This window comes from Gymnodraco acuticeps, unplaced genomic scaffold, assembly GCF_902827175.1.
Source record: "Gymnodraco acuticeps unplaced genomic scaffold, fGymAcu1.1, whole genome shotgun sequence".
Classification (NCBI taxonomy): Eukaryota; Metazoa; Chordata; class Actinopteri; order Perciformes; family Bathydraconidae; genus Gymnodraco; species Gymnodraco acuticeps.
Window position 1 is genome coordinate 37,780 of NW_022992309.1, and position 13,150 is coordinate 50,929.

Sequence of the window (13,150 nt, forward strand, 5' to 3'; positions counted from 1 at the left end):
TTGAAAACATCCATTTATTGGAGAAAAAATGTTTTAACAGATCGTTTTCATTTTGATTACGTTGTTTTCATAATCGTTGCAAGCCATAATCGCGATTAAAATACGATGAATTGAGCAGCCCAATCTGAAATGACTAGGTTTCACAGCAGATCTGCAGAAACATCAGAAGGAGTCATGTGATCACATTGTTCAAATAAGCCAATACAACTTATATTTTAGGTAAGTTTCCAGAGATGTTAGCCTTTGCAGACCATTTACATGCACTCAAACCTACTGCAGGAAACCCCAACCATCTGAATAGGGCCCCTTTAAGCACATTTCACCCTTTTACCAGTGAACAGAGACTCGTGCCTGAACCAGGAACCCTTCAATAGAAGCCATAAAGTCACGACAGCTGAACCGACCCCATAACAACAGAGCAAAACCTGGAGACAGCGACGTGTGGAAAAGGACCTCCTCCAGACCGGTTTAAAGACTTATAAAACTACCATTGACGTCCTCTTTAAATACCCAGGATATATAAGCATGCATGTCGTCCATGCGTCCTGCAGCTCCTTATGAACACATGTGCAGGGGGTTGGAGGGAGAGGGGGGGGTGAGGAAGTGTTTCGATCCAGAGGAATGTTTGGAGGCTCCCGGCAGGAAGTGAAGGCTTTAAAGAAATCCAGAGGAGGAAATAAAGGAGGCAGAGGAAGGTGATGGAAGAGGAGAGGGAACAAAGACTAATGGATGGAGGGGGAGAAAGAGCGGGAAGGAAAACAGAGCGAGGATTTACTGACCTGTGGATTCAAGGAGTGAAAGATACACCCTAATGAAGACTACATGTCATGAGTAATTGCTTTAATGTGTTCAGGGGCTATTTCTGGCTTAAATACATTTATTTTGAACGATGATAACGTCCGTCACATTTGCATTGGAAGACTAGGAACCTGATTTTGTGTTTTTTGTACATTTAGTTAGTAAGTCATTTCAGTCTACAAAAAATAGCTTCTTTGTTTAGCTGGAGATTCATCAAATATCCCAACACGTTATATGTGCAATGAACTCGGTGGTTCAAGCAGACTGCAGTCCATACCTTTGGTGCCATGTTGCCGTAGAGGAAGGTAACAAGCTTTGTTACTATGGTCAGAACACACACACACACACACACACACACACACACACACACACACACACACACACACACACACACACACACACACACACACACACACACACACACACACACACACACACACACACACACACACACACACACACACACACACACACACACACACACACACACACACACACACACACACACACACACACACACACACACACACACACACACACACACACACACACACACACACACACACACACACACACACACACACACACACACACACACACACACACACACACACACACACACACACACACACACACACACACACACACACACACACACACACACACACACACACACACACACACACACACACACACACACACACACACACACACACACACACACACACACACACACACACACACACACACACACACACACACACACACACAGCTCACTTTATTAGCAGGTTTGTCGATTGACGTGTTTTCTAACTTATTTTGTACATTTTTACTTCAATTCATTGAATAAAAAAGTGCAAATTCAGGTGCATTGCGTTGTCCACATGATGCTATAACTCAATAATTTCCCAATGTGGGATCAATAAGGAATATATCACCTCTGGTTTCAGACAGAGGGTGAGAAGAGCATGGAGACATGGTTATAAGATCCTAACGTGAAGTTATTTACTGAATTTAAAAAGAAAAGAAATGCAAGCGTTCTTCATCGAATGAACTTCCAGGATCCGAAATACATTATCTGTGTTTTTTTCGACTATAATTGCAAACAAAGACCCCCAACATTTTTAAAACTGCTGGATTACTTTGCCTAAAATGCCAGGTCTCTCAGATGTGCTGGGAATGCAAACGGAAAACGTGGGGCTTTCAGTTTTTAGTAATCCATATTTCCGGGAACCATTTGGTCAGAAAGGGCCATAAAACTATTTATTATCAAAATGGTTTTAACAACATTTCTGTCAATCCCTTAAAACCTAATAAAACTAATCGTGAGGCGCTTTGGGAAGAGGTCAGAGGTCAGCATCAGAGTCTCACTCCTGCTTTACCACCAGCTATTACAATCATCAATTTAAATAGAGCCGGCTGCCAAAGAAAGGGAATAAAAATAAATAGGTTTCCTGTCTGGAGCTGCAGACTTTCTGTAATTTCCCCCCCTCCCAGTATATGCAGTGGTTTGACAGCTCTAAGATGGAGGGCAGGCGGCGCTGGATCTCATCCAGAGAGTCTGAAGGTGTCGTTTCAGCAGCAGCGTTAAACAGCTTCCAACTCCCTACAAGCAACTGTGGAACAAAACGTTTTCGTTGGAAACTCAATTAAGCGTTTGAAGGCAGGAAAGCGAGACTGTACCCCCGCTCAAGATTCATTCATTATTTTAATTTACTTAAGAGGCCTTTGGGGGGTGTTCCCTCTCCTGTAGTGCGTTGGTTTGAGTGCATGTAAATGGTGTATCTGGGGCAGTTTCACGGTAAAGAACGAACCTTTAAGCCCATTCACATTCATTGTTTTGGTGTCACACCTTTGGCCAAATTGCATCGTAATCTTTGCCTTTTCTCTACTAAGCCAGGAGTCACTGTTGGGTCTGAGAAACGGATTCCTCAGAGTCTCATTGGTCCCTCGTCAAGGTGACCTGAAGAAAGCCCTGTTCATTTGTGACGCCTTTCTTTCCTTGACTTTGTGACTTGCAGTGGATCCTGCAAACACTTGATCTGTACTGACTCTCTCAAGGCCCTCTTGTGACGAAACTAAATACCTCAGCCATGAAGCCATGAGCTCCTCCTTAACGAAGGTTATAATAATGGAAGGGTGTTCGTTGCCACAGGTGAATTACATATTGACAATTATAACCTTAAAAGTGAAACTCATGACCAAATGTTTCGAAGTGACGGTTCAACCATTTTGTTCTGGACATACGACTTAAGGTAACATTCGAGGACACTTTTGGCTATATTGTGCATCTACAAATTGTTTGATTGTAGGCATTGCCCCGTTTAGCCGTTTCTTCTTCTGTTCTCTTTCCACGAGGACAGACGTCTCTATTGGGAATGAAAAGCAGATTCCTCCGACTCCTCAAGGTGACCTGAAGAAACTCCTAAAAAGCTTCAGACTGAGCGACGACTCAGCTGGACGTAAAACTCAGTCGTCCTACGTCCGCTGTGCACGAACCAACAAATCTGCAAGCAGTTTAAATTCCTCTGAGCTCCACGGGAGTCAGGTTTCATGTTCAGAACGAGCCAGGAGCCACAGAGGGAGGGAGCCGTTTCAGATGATGTTTGTTGTGGTGAGCCCATTGCCGTCTGTGATCGGCACGGAACGCTTTATGGCTTTAAGGAGAAACGCAGGGAGAAAGGGAAAGGAAGAATAAGACTTTAGGGTTGCAGATTCTCACAGGCGTATTTTAGAAGTATGTCTGTGAGACTTCATTACAAGCATAACAAAGAAGTCCTTGACACCGAAAACAAAGAAAGAATAAGAGGTTTCTGGACTTGAATCTACAAAGCTATGTTTACGGTTGCAGGAAACAGATTCTCACAGGCTTATTGAAGAAGTAAATCTGTCTGTAGGACTTCAAAACAAGCATGAGAAGAAGTTTCAACACGAGAGCACACTGCCAAGACTTCAGCCCCCGTAAAGCTTCATGTTTGCTGATCATTTATCTTCATTTTCAAACAAAAATAAATGATGAAAAGCTGTGCCAATTTGGAGCTCTATAAACTACTGTTGCTGCCAGCATAGAAACAAGGGCTTCTGATCTATTGGGCAGAAATGGAAGAAGTATTCAGATCCTTTACTCAAGTACACTCCAAATGACTAACTACGTTAAGTTCTGCATTGGAAATGTTAATTAGAAGTAAGTCAATATTCCATGTGTGCAGTAACTGTGTAAACTCAGGTCTCCGTTGTGTTATCAGTGCGTGTGATGAAAACCATAGATCACACACATCCCTGCACAGCAACACCTGAGGGCATGCTGCTCTCTGATTGGTGGAAAGGTGAAGACACGCCCGCCAGTTCAAATAAAAACAAACCCTGTAACCGTCAGTCTGTAGGCTCCACTGCCACACACACACACACACACACACACACACACACACACACACACACACACACACACACACACACACACACACACACACACACACACACACACACACACACACACACACACACACACACACACACACACACACACACACACACACACACACACACACACACACACACACACACACACACACACACACACACACACACACACACACACACACACACACACACACACACACACACACACACACACACACACACACACACACACACACACACACACACACACACACACACACACACACACACACACACACACACACACACACACACACACACACGTCATTGGATATAATAAAAGTGTATATTAACCAATCAGAGACCAGGATTTTTAACCTGAATGAAAGCTGCCTCGTCCTGCAGTCTGGGAGAATTTGAGGGTCCACTCTGCAAAAGGCTTTTAATTATGTTGCTATGATTCAATTTGAGGGGTGACATAGCTGTGCCCACCATTAAAGTCATTAAAGTCTTTCTGAGGTGTATAAAACGTCACTTTTAGCGAGCAGACATTTAGACATTGGCGAAGGTGGCGTTCCTCTCCAACCACTTCTTCTTCTCCTCCTCCTCCGAGAGAGCAGTCAAATATATCTTCTGATGAGGAGACATTTCTATAACTTAATATCAAAAATGGAAACAAGAAGATGAACAGAAGAAGGTGTTTTTAATAAACTACTAAATGACTTTTAATACGATGGCAGCAGTGACACGTGAGGAGTCGGAGGGAATAAAGATAGTGTGGATCCCCCCGATAGGCTGATTTTGGACCTCTGTATTTATAACATCCTGCGTAAGGCCATGGGTGATTGATACATGTGGCCACATAGAAAATACTAGATGTTTGGAGCCAGTTGACTGCAGGTTATCGATCAACAATTGCTTCTAATTTCACCAAATCGACTGATCATCGATCTCCAATGACATTGTAGTTGCTAGCCTGCTGACCATCGGATTTGGGCTCCTAGTAGATTTAAAAATGCTACGTTTTCTAAATGTTTTGATCCAAAAACCTTACCGCCAGTCAAATGACAGCGGATACTTCCCCCAAAAAGGGGCGGGAACAAGACATAGAGGGAAGGTACCCAACTTGTGCTGCTTCACACTTTAAAAAGGTCCCATGTCATGCTTTTCCGGTTAGTACCCGTCCCCTTGTGTGTTATGAAGGTTTGTATGCATGTAAACGGTCTGCAGAGTCAAAACCCTCAAAGTACACCCTGTAGCGAGTAAAACTCTAACACAGAGAAGACCTCCCCAAAACGCCTCGTTGGAGATACGTCACTGTCCATTGATTCTTCCGGGTACGCATGATGTCAACCGTACCCGGAACGAAATGGACCAATCTGTGGAGCCGTTACGTTACGTCCGCGGAGCCGTTACGTTAAGCCCCCGCTGATTGGTCCAAATTGACCAATCCACGGACTTCCTCACACACTCAGTGCAGGCAGCTCTGCTGATCTCTCCTCCCTGGCTGCAGGCTGATAACAGACAGTTGGGATCGCGGCGAAATTCTCTCTGCAGACCCGTTCTCTCTGCAGACCCATTCTCTCTGCAGACCCATTCTCTCTGCAGACCCATTCTCTCTACAGACCCGTTCTCTCTACAGACCCATTCTCTCTGCAGACCCATTCTCTCTACAGACCCGTTCTCTCTACAGACCCGTTCTCTCTGCAGACCCGTTCTCTCTGCAGACCCATTCTCTCTGCAGACCCATTCTCTCTACAGACCCATTCTCTCTGCAGACCCATTCTCTCTGCAGACCCATTCTCTCTGCAGACCCGTTCTCTCTGCAGACCCATTCTCTCTGCAGACCCGTTCTCACAGCGTTTATCAACCCTTTTCTGACTCAATATCAAGCCACACTTATTGTTTTCACTTCGGCTGTGACTTTGTGTGTGCTCAGGGTGAGTTTGGCTGTGTTTCGCTAAACAAGGAACTCACACCTCCACGGAGCTCAGCGCGATTCACAACGTCCCGACTGGTCCCGACCAATCGGAGCACACTGGGCTCAGAGGGAGGGGGGGCAAGAGCTGCAACGAGCCGTTTAGTGGAGAGAGTGAATACACATAGTTTACAGAGATGCTGTATGCGAAACAATGTGAGTTTGGAAAATGGCACAGTATAAATCTATTCTAGTAGACCTCAACAATGGAATTATGATCAGTGGAAATGGCCATGACATGGGACCTTTAAATAAAGCCCTTTTTGCAGTGAGTTTCTTCCACTCTTAACCCGGGGAACGGACATCCAGGAGAACCGCTGCCTCTGAAGAAAGTGAGCGGCAGCTGATGGAGGTCTGCAGTCTGACTCTATTTATAGAGCCGCTCTGACTTCAGACTGTTGTGTCTGCAGCGGTCATTAGAGAGCAGTCCGTCCACTCTGCTGCCTCTGAGGGACTGAGCTGCACCTCGAAGACAGAGCTGGATTTAACATGTTGGAAAAACCTCACTTTCACTGGATCAGAATCTAAATGCAGCGACGAGAAGGAGAAACTGAGACGTGTGTTTTAGTTTACATCAAGTCCTGCAAATAACACCTTTGTACTCTTCACTAACTCTGTAAACTGACTGTATTCATATATTTCCCTCTGACTCAATTCCACTGAAGAAACACGTAAGTGCCGTTAAGAGAGTTAATAAACCAATACAGATGTAATTGGTGTTACCCTGGGTACAGTTGTGAAAAAGCTTCAGGAACATTTCAATAGCAGCCCAAGCGTATTTTGATTGACGTTGAATTGCACGAAAAAAAATCATAATTTCCGTTTTTTTTTATTTTACCTGGAGTCACAATAAAAAAAATACAAATAAAGACAATAATGTTGATATATTTAATCACAACAACTAAGTTTAAGTTGACAATGTCTGGATTGCACACAAACAAAATCCTCATTTAGTAAAAACTAAATTTAAACACAGATGTATTTTTTGCAAATCAAACCTTTAACTGTCAACGTATTTAATTCTATAGTTTAGAGTTGAGAGCAGTAAAACGAATCTGCCTGCAAACACCAGTGCAGATATGAACACAAAGCACTTGTTGACATTAAATATACCCATGATGCATTGGGTGTGAGTTTGCACAGACAGTGAGGAGTGTTTTCTTTACTCAATGTACTCAGGTTATCTACAGAAGCTCTTCTTCATCACAGAGTCTTCCTCCAAACCGTCTTCAGAGTAAATATGAAACAAACTCGTCTCAAACTGCTGGAGCTGATGCCCTTTTCCTTAAAGACTGGGCTCTTTGTCTCCGCTGCGATTAGCTGGCAGATATAAAGGAAGGCAGGACGACATTTGAGACGACTGAGCACGCCTGCCTGCATCTGGCTCTCACAAATACCCCCCTTTTTCTTTCCCTCAGACTGGAGCTCAGCAGCCAGATGTAGTCGTCACAACTCTGCCGCTGCTACGGCAGGAAAACCTGTGTTTGTTTTACCTCAACGCTCCTGTGAGCTCAGCGACCTTTGGCCCTGAAAGCCTCGCTGGGGTTTGAAAAAGCACGAGAACCAATGAGACGACTGCAATCTGTAAAAACCAGGAAGCAGGACGTTTGTTATCAGCTGTGTAACCGTCACACCTCCACCTGATAGTCTGCATCACAGAAATGTTAAGTACACAAACGTTTTATGATAGACATGTAGTAGCGTCCCCAGCACATAGAAACGGCCGGATTCTAACTTCCATATGTTGGAAAATGTGTACAATTGCCATGAGTTGCATTAATAAGCATTAAATAGCATATGCAGAAAATAGTTTGACTGATTTGGGTCCTCTTAAACTTTAAAATCGACCCACAATGCGTATATATGGCCACTTTCTGGTTAAAACAAAGCAATATTTGATCCTGAAATTGCCAGAAATCCTTAATAACCCCCAAAACCACTCTAAAATTGTCCAAATCAGTCAAGCCATTGTTATAGCAATTGTCTGGATATGCTATATAATGTAAATGAATGCAACTTGTGCTTATTATGCAAATTGCAACAACATGTCCGGGTCCCCAAGAGGACTCTATGAGCTGGCAAACAGACTATGGAGAGAAACCGGTTAAATGGCCTTCAGGTTTTGTCTGTCAGCGGTTTTACAGCTGCTCAGATGAGAGGCAGATATCTTGAAAGCTCGGAGTCTACAGGAAACATTGAGGAGTGACTCAGGTGTCCGTTACCTGCAGAGAGGCGTGGAGCCTGATGTCGTAAACCAACCGCATTTAGAGCCTATTCGCCGTGAGTCACAGAGATCTACACACCTACCAGGATTCAAGACCAGTGGAGAAAGTATTCAGATGGTAAAAGTACTACTAGATTGATCAAAGTACTCTGTAACAAGTTAAAGTCCTGCATTGGAAATGTTACTTAAGTTAAAGTATAATCAGCTAAATGTGACAGTAAAACTACTAAAGTACAATATCTCACTTTGAATCAAAATGAGTTAAAGTATCAAGTGGCATTAAAAGAAAACATGAGAGTAAAGTATACCTCGAATATGCACAATAAGTACAAAACTTGAGTAAATGTACTTTTGTATTTACTATCAAGGTTGTTGCATATTATAAACCCAACTGAACCACCCACATGTTGATGGATCTATCGAGAACACACACCGCAAACATTGTTACGAGGCGGAGAACAAGATTTCTTAGGAAATGAAATGTGTTGTTCGTAGAGAGAGCCGTATAATAATGAGCAACCAAAGGTTCCAGCATGACTCGCGAAAAGATACACCTTTAAAACCATTGACACGTTTTCCTGTTGAACTTATGCTCAATAACCATCAGAAGCATTCAAATGTCCATCATCAGTCCCCAAGCCTGAACTAAAGTCTTCAAAAGCTCCAAACAACCAACCGTCCAAAGCCAACATAGAGATATCAAAAGACAAGATACAAGCAGAGCAATCCTCACAAAGGGATGTTCAGGTGTTTCGCTTCAACATCAGAAGACTTTAAATGTCCATCAACACTTCCTAAACCCCAGGCTGAAGTCTTCAAATGTCCGGTTTTTGTCACTTGTCAGAAAAACCTTTAACCGTCTTGTTTGTTCCAACAAATCAACAGAGAAAGGCAAGCAGAGTAATCCTCACTCTTATTTACGGACTAATTGTTTCAGGTTGTTTATGATTACAGGATCTCTTCAGGCAGATCGACGCAGGAGCAATAGATGGATTCTTTGCATGTTAACGATAACAGTTTAGGAACCAGAAGAGAGCATCATCTGAAACACAGGTGATCATCACACAGCCATTTCATTAAGACCTCGTTAGCCAATCAGAAGCTTCCTCTTCTGACATCTATGACTTTGTTCAGTCTGATACCTTACAGTGTGTGTGTGTGTGTGTGTGTGTGTGTGTGTGTGTGTGTGTGTGTGTGTCTCCATTCATTGCTCATTTTAAGTGCTTTGACACCTTTGCTGCTATAAAATCATTACATTTGAATAAGAGGTCGGAGGTTATGTTCCTCATTGAGCTTCATTGAGTTAATCACATGTTCCATTTTCCAGTTTTCCATATTATGATCATTTAGGACAACTTTGTGTAGCTCGGTAGTGAGTTTAAGCTCACTTTATTGCACTTTATAGTAATTGTAATTATCCCGATAAGGATTTACACCGTTTTTCGTGATGCTGAAAAAGTGGTTACCTCAAAGTGTGATGCGTTTAAAGCGCATGCTCTGGAGTAAAAGTGTTCCTAATGCAGCACAGTGCATGGTGAGATAGTTACAAAGCATCCTGAAGTGTAGGATAGGAAGCACGAGGAGTCAAACACATTGCATGGAGTGTTACATCTCCTGGAGCCAGCATGCTGCAGGACAGAAGCAGGAGAACACTTCTTACCTCCGTGAAGAAGTTATCCATTGCCCTGGTTATTGTAATCCCTGAGGATGTGCTGTATGGAAACCCCGCGTGCGGTCAGTCCCACTCATGTGTTGTTAGTGAGAGTCCAAACTCAGGGGAAAGAGGCTCGGGGGTCTCAGTCCATGGTGTCGCTGCTGCAGGATGGAGCACCGAGAGTACCGTAGCTCCACGCTTTGTTTCAGGGGTAAATCCTCCAGGAGAGTCCGGGGGAAACGCTCCTCCTGCAGCCTCGCAAATATATATCTCTCTCTCTCCTCTCTCCTCTCTCCTCGCTCCTCGCTCTCTCTCCTCTCTCTCCGGGTGTAGTTTAATTGTTTGCTGAGACTTTAACCGAGCGGCAGAGAGAGGAACAGGAGCCGGGAAACTTTGGAGAAGCTCCGTCAGTCAGAGAGAGAGAGACCGGTGCACTCAGCGATCCTGAAGCTCCACCTCCACAGACAGCAATTCCCTCTCCCTCTTCTTCCTCCTCCTCCTCTCCCTCTCCCTCTCCCTCCTCCTCCTCCTCCTCCTCTCCCTCCTCCTCCTCCTCCTCCTCCTCCTCCTCCTCCTCCTCCTCCTCCTCCTCCTCCTCCTCCTCCTCCTCCTCCTCCTCGCTGTGGAGCTGAGTGAGTGACAGGTTTGTAGGTAAACAGCAGAAATGCATAACTGGCGGAGGAAACATTTTAAAATTAAATATTTTGTTTTCCTGTCCTTAATTGTCTTCCGCAGAGGAAGACAATTAAGGACAGGAAAACACAAATATTTAATTGAATTGTTCACCTCCAGAAAACACTATTTAACTTTCAGTATGTCAGGTAAGGATTAGAAATTTTACATTTGAAGTTCTTATCAAAATGTTTCTCGACATTTCATCTTGAATTTTGAATTTCTAACCAAACATTTTGACTTTGCTTCCAATATTTCATATTTATTCTCAACATCTTGCTTTTTGTTCCCATTTTTACTACGTTCCCAACATGTTGACGTTGTTTCCAACATTTTGAATTGGTTCCCAAAGTGTTGGCATTTTTCCCAATTTATAATTTTTTTTGCCAAATTGTTTAATGCGGGAATAATTCATGAATGAAATCTACGGAAGACAATTAGGGCCCGGAAAAAATACATTTCATGCACAATATTAATTTATTTGTCAAGTTTACATTTCAATTTGTTTATCAAAGTGTTATTTCAACTTCTTTTCTGGGCATTTCATTTTTATTCTCCAAATGTGTCTTTGCTCCCAAACATGTTGAATCTTCCACTTCTTCTTTGTTTGAACCCACTCAGGAAACTCGTCAGGTTTTAAGATCTGATGACAAACTTCTGACTTCATTTGAATTTCTGACACAAAGCCTGTGACTCCTGTCTGTTTTATCCCATAATGCACTGCATGGTTACACATTAACATTCCAGCTGTATGTTAACAACACACAGACTTCATGTCTAATCCAAGTGCGTGTGTGTGTGTGTGTGTGTGTGTGTGTGTGTGATTGACCTTTGACCCCTCTCTGTTTTTGCCCCCGGCCCTGCCAGATGTCCTGGTGTTGGGTATTTAGTGCCCCCTGCTGGTGAAGGCTGAGGTCATTTTCTATGACTGTTAACTTCACATTGTGTACAGCAGATCAACATGTAACCCCCTTCTCCTGTTGGAGTTAAAAAGCAAAGGTGTTCTGTATTGAGTGGATATACTGTAGTTAAAGATGTGTATTTAGTGAGAACTTTATGGATGTTTCCAAGGGACACTTGGTTTCAGGTGTAACATCTCTGAGATAAATCAATGGCCAACTTATGCCAGGAAAAAGCTTTGACTTGTGTATGAGACTGATCTGTGCATGTTCTGCAGACAGATTGCTGAGACTTAAATTGGACTTCTCGTTGGGAGTTATGAAGAAACTAGCAGAAATCTCTCCGAGGAGTTTCTCGAACATTCAGCCACATTTCTTCTGATGTCATTATGATTTCTCTTGAGCTCTTTTATGTATAACCTCAAGAGAAACAGGAGTCTTCTGATGCGCTTCAGATGATATAATCACGGTTTCTCTGTGGAGTCTTTGTAGTCAAACTTGTTTTGAACATTAATGCATGTGGTTTTGAAATCCTGTGACTATCAGCCGAAGAGTGGGAACACAAACTGAGAAGCAACAGGAATAAATGCACGAGTGTGCGTGAACATAGGAGGTAGATGTTTGATCTCTCATCACACTCTGTTCTGCAGTGACGCTCAGGTTTAGGGAACGCCATGCATTCTCTCAAAAAGTCCCTCAAAGACGCAAGAAATGTTTAGTTTTTGGAGGGAAATGACTTGCTCGGTGTTTCTGTAGACAGCTTTGGATCAAATGACTTTATTTAGCACGTCTCAAATCTGTTATTCATCCAGAGACCAGAAATCACACCAAGAACTGGGGTCCTTTGTGTCTTAGAAGAACTCTTCAGCTTTCTCACACTTATGTTATGCTTCTAACCAAAACCTATTAAAAACACATGTTGATTTTGACTTTCAGTTTTATTTTGAAATGTATCACCTCTGTCTTGTTTGCCTCCTGTCTGATTGTCTGATTGTGTTCACCTGTCCCCCCCCCAAATCTCCTCTGCTCTACTTTGTGTGTGTGTGTGTGTACATTTCCCCTCTGTGGGACTGATAAAGGGATTCAGAGACAAGCAAAGAGGAAATGCTAAAACTCTTTCCCCCTATAATACCTGTTCTTTAAAGCGAGACACAGCAGTGATAAGAGAAGAATAAGAAGTACTCTATTGATCCCATTTTGTGATTTCTTTGCGTTTCAGCAGCATAACAAGACAAGGCACGGTGACCAAGTGATGTTGGCCCTCCTGGTCGTACCTGGAGTCATTAGTCGTTGGGCGTTTGTTCCTCACCTCTCTGTTGTTAACGCACCCTCCCCCAAGGGTCACCTGTCTGGACAATGTCACCTCAGAAACGTTTGACCCCTCCCTCAGAGGTTAAGTAACACCTGCAGCCTGTGAGCCCCTCAGGAGGTCAAGGGTCAGGGTCGAACTGGATTTAGTGTGCAGAATGAGCCTTTAGAAGATACCGTAAAGGCTCCTCCTCACTCTCGAGCCGTCGTGTGAAGGG